The following is an 11,184-nucleotide window of genomic DNA, read 5'->3' as shown; positions in this document are numbered from 1 at the left end:
TCAGCGCCCGTTGAAGGAAAGACTAGTTGACCTTGTCATAGGCCTTTTCAAAGTCAATCTTAAAAACTACTCCATTCATGTTTTTCATGTGCATCTCATGAACGGTCTCATGTAGGATTACTACTCCATCGAGTATATTTCTGCCTTGCATGAAAGCTGTTTGAGATGGCTGGACGACATGGTCAACAACCGTGTTGAGCCTACTAGTAGCCACTTTGGTAAAAATCTTGAAGTTCACATTAAGGACGCATATGGTTCTATATTGTTGGATCCGCTCAGCCTTCTTAATTTTCAGCAACAAAACGATCTCGCCAAAGTTAAGCCAGAATAGGTCAAGTTGGCCATCATCCAGACAATTGAACAATTCCAAAAGATTAGTCTTGATGAGCTCCCAGAAATTCTGATAGAATTCTGCGGGGAAGCCATCTGGACCTGGAGCTTTGTTATGTTTCATTTGTGTTGATTCGTCACCTTTACATTCAACTGAATCAACTCTCTTTCTTTTGAAAAATGCATCAATAGGTTTCCCCTCAAGCATCTGTGCTTCCTTCTATAAAGGACAATTTCTATTCAGCACAAAATCCTATTTGGCAAAATACATGACCTAATTAGACTTTTCCCCAACTAAGAAAGAAAATGCATAGTAAAAATACTCTAAATTTTCACAGTTTCTAGAGGGGAGAGAGAGTGACAGCGAGGGCAATTTGCACACCAGCTCACTTCGGTACTACGCACGGCGTCGTTGTTGCCTGATCTTGTCAGCGTCTGTGCGGCGGCGACGAGATGAGGTCAGGACTCAGCAAGCAGGAGCGGAGATGTCTCTGACCAGCAATGGCAAATCCCTAGTCATCCACCTGCCAGCGGCCAACCTCCACGCTAGAAAGCCACAGTGGCCGGCGGCCAGTCCGCCTGTGCAGTGCCTCACCCCCACTCTCAGGCCTCGGCTATCGCAAGTTTTTTTTTAACGTGAAATCTTGGTCGCTCTCGCTCGCTCACTGGGTTGCTTCGTTCCTCTCCAGGAGGTGAGAGCAACGAGTAGATGACGAAATGAACCTTGTGGGCTATAATACATAGGGGTACTTAAAAAAATGGTGGGAGTTGACGGCCTAGGTTCGCCCCCACGAAGTTCCGCCGTTGCTTGGGCCCCTTGCATCTAAAAAACCAGGTTTGCCATTTGCCTTAAAAAACTAGGTTTACCATTTGACTAGATGCTTGACCCTTGACCTGGCGCATTGACTTGGTGTTGACCATTGACTTTTTCAAAACGGTTAATGAGTTGATTTTTTTGGTAGATTTCAGAAAAAATCATGTATTTCATAAAAAGAAAGTTCACAAAATTTTAATAGCTCACGGGTTTCCCTGATTTTTAAAATTTCACAAATTTTAAGGAAAAAAGTTTAGCGGTTTAAAAAATGTTCACGAGTTTGAAAAGTTTCACAATTTTTAGGCAAAAAGTTCATAAATTTGAAACATGTTCATGAATATGAAAAAAAGTTTATGAATTTTGTGAACTTTTTTAAAAAATAAAATAAAAATGTTTGCATCTTTGAAAAAAGTTAGAGAATTTGAGGGAAAATCAAAAAAATTAAAAAAAGTTGCAAATTGGGAAATAAATGAAAAAGGAGAAAGAAAAATGGAGCAAAAAATTGGCTTGGAAAAAACAAGGGAAAAATCATATCATAAAAACAATAGGAAGCTTCTAGAATGTTCCTAAAACCAGAGAGAAGATATCGCGTGCGGCGACGTACAGTGTGAATCAGAAAAAAAAAGAGGTAAATGGGCCAAGCCTGTTGTCATTGGGGGAGCTCCAGTCCCTGGCGATACAACTCGCTCAGCTGAGCCTGGCCCAAGTAAGGCAACGCGACCAAGGATGGCAATCTTCGGGAGCAGCTCCTTTTTTTTTTTGAGGGCTATTCGGTGGGAGCTCCTATGTGACGCTCTTGGGCCGGCCCATTTGTCGTCCGCGAGATGAAAAAGAGCGGAAAAGAAATGAGCTAGTACCAGGATTCGAACCTCCTTCTCTGTAGTAAGGAGCGGGATGGGCTAGCCCCTGCGCTAGACCAGCGGTTGTGCTAAATTAGGAGCGCAACCCTAAAAGAAATTGTCGACAACGGCAAAAGTGCAAAAGATTCGAAAATGCTAAAGCCCCAATGAGGCATCAAAACGAAGATCTCCTGATAGTGCTTTTTTCAAAGGCAATTTTGGACATTTCCTGGAAAATACCAAATAATTTTTCAAAGGCATTTTTTTTGAAAACCCAAACATTTTCTAAATAACGAGAACGAAATGTATATGTTTTGAAAAGTGCAAGCATTTTTTAAATTGTAAACAAAATTTGAAAACTGGAACATTTATAAATTTCTGAACAATTTTTAAAAACTTCAAACCTGAACAAAATTTGAAAATGGGAATTTTTTTTAATTTCTGAACAATTTTCTAAAAACATGAACATTTTTGGAAAGTGTGAACAATACTTGAATCTATGATATTTCAAACAAGAAATAACATTTCCTTAATTTTGGATATCTTTTTCAAAATACAAACATTTTTTGAAACTCAAACACTTCTAAAATTGGTGCTCAAATTTAAAAAATGGGAACATTTTTTTAATTTCTGAACAATTTCAAATTAGTGTATGTTTTGAAATATGCAAGCATTTTCTGAACTTTTGAACACATTTTCAACATCAGGAGTATTTTTTTAATACATGACCAAATATGAAACAGCAAACATTTTTCAAAATTTTGAACAAATACATGAAAAAATGACAATTTTCATGAAATTCCGAACAAAAAAGTTTAACTACGAATATTTTTGGATACTATGAACAAAAATTGAAAAATGGAACTTTTCATCAAATTCCGAACAAAAAATTGGAACTGCGAACACTTTGAAAAATTGTGAACAAAATTTGAAAATACTCAAATATTTCAAAAAATGCAAACAAATGTTAGGAAACAAGAACATGTTTTAAACTAAACATTGTTTAAAATATTGCAAACATTTTTTGAAAATTCCAAACAAAATTTGAAATTTGTGAACAAATTTCAAACGGGAACATTTTTCAATCTCGTGAAATATTTTTGAAAACACAAACATTGTTTAAAATATTTTTGAAACTCCTGAACAAAATTTGAAATGTGTGAACAAATTTTTGAAATGGGAACAGTTTATGAAACTCACGAACAAAAATTTCAAACACAAACATTTTTTTGAAAATTGTGAACAAATTTCGAAATAGGAACATTTATTGAAACTCACGTATAAAAATTGAAAATATGAACATTTTTATTAAATATGCGAACAAATTTTGCAAAGTTGTGAAATTTAAAAAAAAACATAAAGAAAAGAAAGAGAAACTAAAAAGAGAAAAGAAACAGACAAGGAAAAAACGAAAAAAAAAAGAGAAATAGAAAAACAATAGAAAGCCAAAAAGAACCAGAAAAAACGATATAGGAAAAAAACGGTTCAGCGAACCTTCTAGAATGTTCCCAAAGCTGGACGCACTACGTATAAGTGGGCCGGCCCATATATGTCGCTCGCTGCGCTGCTTCTGTGCGATTGCTCGACAGTTCGCCTCAGCGAGGGGCGAATAGGATTTTCCATCTTCGGGAGCTCCTAGTCAGCGCTGCAGGCGTCCGTTAACGAGTTGGCGCCTGCAGCGTCGCTGGCATGGGCCAGCCCACGAGCGCGCGGTCGCTCGGAAAAACAAAACGGTCGCTCCTGCTTCAGTCGCTCTTCAGCCACTCGCAAGCAGCCCAGTTTTTTCCCCTTATTTTCCTATCTTTACGAAATAAAAAGGTGAAATCAAAAATGGTTTACAGATTTAAAAAAAAAGCTTCACACATTTGAAAAAAAGTTCATCTCTTTCAAAAAGGTTCATCGATTTTTCGAAAAAATTTATTGATTTTGAAAAAGGTTTGTCTATTTAGAAAAAGTTCATAGATTTTCAAAAAATGTTCATAGATTTTGAAAAAAGTTCATGGGAATTGCAAAAAAAAATATCAGCGAAATTAAAAAACAATCATGGATTTTCTAAAAAGTTCATAGATTTGAAAATAGTTCACCGAATTCATAAAAAGTTCATCGATTTAAAAAAAAGGTAAAGGTATTTGCGGACATTCATCGGGCAAGGAAAAAGAAGACAAAAAAAGAAAATGGAAAGTCGAACGAATAAATAACGTATAGGTTAGAACGTTAGCACAGCCGCACTTATTGGCGAGGTAATTAGAACATGCATCCTTCGATGGGGAGTTCTCTGGTTCGAATCCATCTCATTGCCGTCTTTTTTTGCCTTTTAACAGAAAAGGTTGGAAAGCAAAATGGGCCGCGCCCAAGTAGCCGCGCCCTTCAGGCGCCCGTTTGCTCACGGGCGCACAAGCGCCAAATAGGATCTGCACTGACCATCTGACTTTCTAAAAAAAACTTAAAAATTCGTAAAAAAACAAATTTCAAAAACAACTGAGTATAGGAAATTTCATAGATTTGCGAATATTCAAGAATACCAAAAAATTTCAATATTTGCAAAAAGGGTTCATAAATTTGCAAAAAAGTTCATGGATTTGAAAAAGTTCATTGATTTTGGGAAAAAATCATATATTTTTTGGGAAAAGTTCACAAATTCGGGAAAATGCTATCGATTTTGGAAAAAAACTCAGCAACTTTGACAAAAGTTCATGAATTTGAAAAATACATCAATTTTAAGAAAAAAAATCATAAATTTTGTTTAAAAAGTTCAAGAATTGGTAAAAAAATCGCGGATTTTGGAAAAATGTCTGAAAAATAAAAAAAAATCATGGATTTGGAAAAAGTTCTTGAACTCAAGAATTCGAAAAAAATTGAATTGAAAAAATAAAAACCTTATAAGAACTAGGCAAAAAAACAGACCAGTGAATCGGGAAAACCGATTTCGGAAGCTTCTCAAAACCGGTTTCCAAAAACGGAAGCTTTCGCATTTAGTGTGAAGAAGGAAAAAGACAAAAGGAAGTTTTTTTTTTTTGAGAAAAAGAAAAAGGAAGTATGTTGTCACAACGTGTGAGGGGGTTGGTTGGTTAGTCGCCCGCACCCTATTCGACTTTTGCATGCAGGCTGGCCCAGAGAGCGGGGCCACGCGGTGACCTCCTTGTTCGGCCTCCAGTGGCGAGTATATGCAGATGGTGGAAACACAGTGGTCATGCCCGAAAACAGCCATTTGAGACACTTTTAGAGAAAAAACAATTTCAGCAAATGTCCTATCTTTATATGGTGCCAAAAAAATACATCATACCTAAAACCCTAAAACCAAAAAACACACTGTGGGAAGCCAACTGTGTTGGGGAACGTAGTAATTTCAAAAAAATTCCTACGCACACGCAAGATCATGGTGATGCATAGCAACGAGAGGGGAGAGTGTTGTCTACGTACCCTCGTAGACCGAAAGCGGAAGCGTTAGAACAACGCGGTTGATGTAGTCGTACGTCTTCACGGCCCGACCGATCAAGCACCGAAACTACACGGCACCTCCGAGTTCTAGCACACGTTCAGCTCGATGACGATCTCCGTACTCCGATCCAGCAGAATGTCGGGGAAGAGTTCCGTCAGCACGACGGCGTGGTGACGATCTTGATGTTCTACCGTCGCAGGGCTTCGCCTAAGCACCGCTATAATATTATCGAAGACTATGGTTGAGGGGGACACCGCACACGGCTAAGAGATCAAGAGATCAATTGTTGTTGTCCTAGAGGTGCCACCCTGCCCCCGTATATAAAGGATCAAGGGGGGGGGGGGCGGCCGGCCAGGAGGAGGCACGCCAAGGAGGAGTCCTACTCCCACCGGGAGTAGGATTCCCCCCTTCCAAGTAGTAGCAGTAGGAGTCAAGGAAAGGGGAAAGAGAAGAGAAGGAAGGAGGGGGCGCAGCCCCTTCCCCTAGTCCAATTCGGACTAGGCCTTGGGGGGCGCCCAGCCTCTCCTCTCTCTTTCCCCTAAAGCCCAATAAGGCCCATATACTCCCCGACGAATTCCCGTAACTCTCCGCTACTCCGAAAAATATCCGAATCACTCGGAACCTTTCCGAACTCCGACTATAGTCGCCCAATATATCGATCTTTACGTCTCGACCATTTCGAGACTCCTCGTCATGTCCTCGATCTCATCCAGGACTCCGAACTCCTTCGGTACATCAAAACTCATAAACTCATAATAAAACTGTCATCGAAACCTTAAGCGTGCGGACCCTACGGGTTCGAGAAGTATGTAGACATGACCGAAACACGTTTCCGGTCAATAACCAACAGCGGCACCTGGATGCTCATATTGGCTCCCACATATTCTACGAAGATCTTTATCGGTCAAACCGCATAACAACATACGTTGTTCCCTTTGTCATCGGTATGTTACTTTCCCGAGATTCGATCGTCGGTATCCCAATACCTAGTTCAATCTCGTTACCGGCAAGTCTCTTTACTCGTTATGTAATGCATCATCCCGCAACTAGCTCATTAGTCACATTGCTTGCAAGGCTTATAGTGATGTGCATTACCGAGAGGGCCCAGAGATACCTCTCCGACAATCGGAGTGACAAATCCTAATCTTGAAATAGGCCAACTCAACATGTACCTTTGGATACACATGTAGAGCTCCTTTATAATCACCCAGTTACGTTGTGACATTTGATAGCACACAAAGTGTTCCTCCGGTAAACGGGAGTTGCATAATCTCATAGTCATAGGAACATGTATAAGTCATGAAGAAAGCAATAGCAACATACTAAACGATCAAGTGCTAAGCTAACGGAATGGGTCAAGTCAATCACATCATTCTCCTAATGATGTGATCCCGTTAATCAAATGACAACTCATGTATATGGTTAGGAAACTTAACCATCTTTGATTAACGAGCTAGTCAAGTAGAGGCATACTAGTGACACTATGTTTGTCTATGTATTTACACATGTATTATGTTTCCGGTTAATACAATTCTAGCATGAATAATAAACATTTATCATGAAATAAGGAAATAAATAATGACTTTATTATTGCCTCTAGGGCATATTTCCTTCAAACTGCCGCAATGAAACCCCCCTACCGTCGACCATCTCCACCCCACGCCAATTCCGACCAGTTCTCACCGCAGCACTCCACTGTCGTGACTATCCGCCACCCCAGCCCGGCCACCACCACACAAGCGAATTCCGCTGCGACAACCTCTACCGTCGTTGAAGCTCGCAATAGCCCGCCCATCCAGAGACCGAAAATGGTCGCCACCGCACCAACATCAGCCGTAGAGGTCATTTTGTGGCCGAGAGACATCCAATGGAGTGGTACGACCATCGCAGAGCCACAACTCCGTTATGCTCTCGGGTAGCACGGTGACGACGAAGTTGGATCCACCTCAACTCCTGTTATGCCCCTTGTCCCTCTTGATGCGGTCATAGGTGGCCTAGCGATCGTCTCGGCCCCAATGAGCTACATTGGTCGAAATTGACCTCGGTGCCCCGACAACCGTGATATCCTCACTCCACCCTCCCCGCCATTGGATCCTTATGAGAGTACTCAAGTTAAATGTTTAGGGCACCAGTTTTAGTACATCTGTTATGGCAGAAATTTTCTAGTGCCCGAAACAATTGTCTCTCCTACCATAAAACCATTTTGTGGCACCAATTTTTTCACCATCTATTGGAGATACTCTTAGAAAAACACTTCTATCATGCGCTGCGCTTGGGCTTTGGTAGAGGGTACTTGATTGAAAATATTTGTTGCGCAGGACTGGCTCATGGAGTTACCGGATACATTATCTACTGGTGACTTTACAACTACATGAGCGATTATGTGGGAAGTTTGGCCAGCTAAAGAAAGGCTATATATTCACGAAGAAATATTCCAGAGTCCAGAAATTATCGTGGGTTTTTGTCGAGTACTTGCTCTCTTAGCTAGTCTATACCCAAAAAGGTGCAGTCCGTTAGGACAACTACACATAAGATGCCACATTCTAAGTGGGTTCCTCTTTTGTTTCATGAAGATAAACACTCACGAAGCTTATGGAGAAATCATCCGAAAATCAGGCTCCAAGTGTTATTTGTCAATCGGAGGATGGATCGTACGCCTCGGCCCTGCTGGTCACAAGAATTCAGAGCCCTGCAATTTGAAGCTATAGTTTGCAGTGGTCGTGGCTTAGAAGTCACCGTTTCACACATTTTGAGGAAAAAAGTTCAATGACCTGAAAAAATGTTCATGAATTTTCAGGGAAAAAGTTTGAAGGTTTGAAAAAATGTTCACGGATTTGAAAAACGTTCATGAATTTTGAGGAAAAAAGTTTGAAAAAATGAAAAAATGTTTGAAGATTTGCAAAAAGTTCATGAATTTGAGGAAAAAATCACAAATTTGGAATAAGTAGCAAATTGGGAACAATTCTTGATTTTTATGAAAGTTCATCATTTTGAAAAAAATAACAAATTTTGGGAAAAGGAAAAATGGAACAAAAACTCGCCCCGGGAAAACCCATGGAAAAACCGCATCATAAAAACCAAAGGAACCTTCTAAAATATTCCTAAAACTGGTGAGAAAAAAAAACTACATATACTGACACAAACAGGAACGTGCCGCGTGCAACCTACAGTGTGAATCATAAGAAAAAAGAGGAGTTAAATGGGTCGAGCCCAAGGCGGGAGGGGGTGTGCGCCAGCTTGCGAATATGCCTATAAACAGCGCTTAATGTGGTGAATAGGCTTTGGCATTACCCTAGAATAGTCAAAACCAATTTCCACCTAAACAAATAAAGGCTCACTTGTTAAGAAAATAGACCCAGCAGAGATTCCCAATTCCCATAGTAACTTTTCGTTTAGACAACAAACTGAGGTTTAGATGATAAAAAACTGATGCGAGATTCGTGATGACCCATAAGTATATGGGGTCAATTGTAGCTTTTTGATAAGTAAGAGTGTCGAACCCAACGAGGAGCAGAAGAAAATGACAAGTGGTTTTCAGCAAGGTAATGTCTGCAAGTGCTAAAATTATAAGTAGCAGAATAGTTTGATAGCAAGATAATTTTTAATGAGTAAGTAACGATAGTAGTAACAAAAGTGCAGCAAGGAAGCCCAATCCTTTTGAGGCAAAGGACAGGTCAAAACAGTCTTTAATGGTAAGCAAATTGTTCTTGCGGGTACAGGGGGATTTCATCTAGTCACATTCATCATGTTGGCTTAATTCATGTCCGCTACTTTGATAATTTGATATGCGAGTGGACCAGTGCTTAGGTGTTGTTCTTACTTGAACAAACCTCCTACTTATGATTAACCATCTCGCAAGCATCTGCAACTACGAGAAAAGTATTAATAATAAATTCTAATCATAGCATTAAATTTTTGGATCCAATTGGTCCATTACGCAATAGCGCATAATCTGGGGTTTAAGCTTCTGTCACTCTCGCAACCAATCATCTAATAACTACTCCACAATGTATTTCCTTAGACCCAAGTATGGTGAAGTGTCATGTAGTCGACGTTCACATGACACCACTAAGGAAATCACAACATACATATCATCAAAATATCGAACACATATCAAGTTCACATGAGTACTTGCAACATAATTTCTCTCGTGACATCAAGAACAAAAGTAACTACTCACAAATGATAATCATGCTCAAGATCAGAGGGGTATTAAATAGCAAAATGGATCTGAACATATAATCTTCCACCAAATAAACCATATAGTAATGAACTACAAGATGTGATCAACACTACTAGTCACCCACAAGCACCAATCTATAGTTCCAGTACAAAGATTGAACACAAGAGATGAAATAGGGTTTGAGAGGAGTTGGTGTTGTTGAAGATGTTGATGAAGATAGCTCTCCCCAAGATGAGAGAGTTGTTGGTGATGATGATGACAATGATTTCCCCCCTCCGGGAGGGGAGTTCCCCCGGCGAAATCGCTCCACCGGAGGGCAAAAGTGCTCCTGCCCAGGTTCTGCCTTGAGACGGCGGCGCTTCATCCCAAAAGTCATTTCCTGATTTTTTTTAGTTCAAAATGACTTATATACTAGAGTACAGGCACCGGAGGTGGACCGAGGGGGGCAACACCCACCAGGGTGTGCCTGGGCCTCCAGGTGCGCTCAGGTGTTGTGCCCACCTGGTGGCCCCCTCTGGTACTTATTTGCTATGATATTTATTAAATATTCCATAAAAAATCCTTGTGAAGTTTCAGTTCATCTGGAGTTGTGCAAAATAGGTAGCTTGACGTAGTTTCTTCAGGCTCAGATTTCCAGCTGCCAAAATTCTCCCTCTTTATGTATACCTTGCATATTATGAGAGAAAATATATTAGAATTACTCCAAAAAGTATTATTATACACAGTGGCGGAGCCAGCTATCTGGCAAGGCCTGGCAGCTGCCACACCTAAATTTGAACCGAATGTACTAGTACACCTACGTGCTGGATATGGACCTGGTACTACAAGTACGTAGCCGGTGGGGATGATGTAAAACTCCGCCGAACAGAGCACGAGTACATGCAGGATAATAGAATATGGTACTTAAATTTGTATTTTAGTTGTATTTGCAAAACACAAAGTATTTATATATCTAATATTCTAGACAGTTTTTGGTCAGTTGCATTTTACATCCTTTTCTCCTTCATAAGCTCCGCCACACCTGAAAATTATTTCTGCATTCGCCACTGATTATACAATAAAAATAAATAACAGTAAGAAACATGATGCAAAATGGACGTAGCAATTCGTAGCTTCACAAGCCAATGGCAGTGTGTTGTCTGACAAGTTGTAGCAAACAACCTTATTCCTCTCGCGCATGGAAGAAGTGCAACCTAAGATCCAAGCAAACCCTGAAGATCCAAACAGTGAAAGAAAAGATGGGCGCTGGTAAGACAATGAGGACTGAAGCTTTCGCAGAAAAAGGGGAAAAAGGACTGAAGCAACAATATGCAGGAATATTGTCTGTTTAGTTGCTGAAAACATACATGGCTAACTAGCAGCAGAGTGAGCACCAAAGTCCAGCTTAAAAGTCTTCTGTTGTTGAGCTGACGCCTCATAAGGCGTGGCCGTGTCCCTGCCGCGGCACACACTAGACATCGAGGTCAGTGTAACAAACTAAGAGGAACAAATGTGTGTACATACCTGTTCTTTTTCTATATCACTCTGAAATCTTGATTTATGAATAACCAAATAGATGGGTTTTTTTTTCGTCTTTACG

Source organism: Triticum aestivum, chromosome 7B, assembly GCF_018294505.1.
Source record: "Triticum aestivum cultivar Chinese Spring chromosome 7B, IWGSC CS RefSeq v2.1, whole genome shotgun sequence".
Lineage (NCBI taxonomy): Eukaryota > Viridiplantae > Streptophyta > Magnoliopsida > Poales > Poaceae > Triticum > Triticum aestivum.
This window is presented reverse-complemented; position numbering follows the sequence as displayed.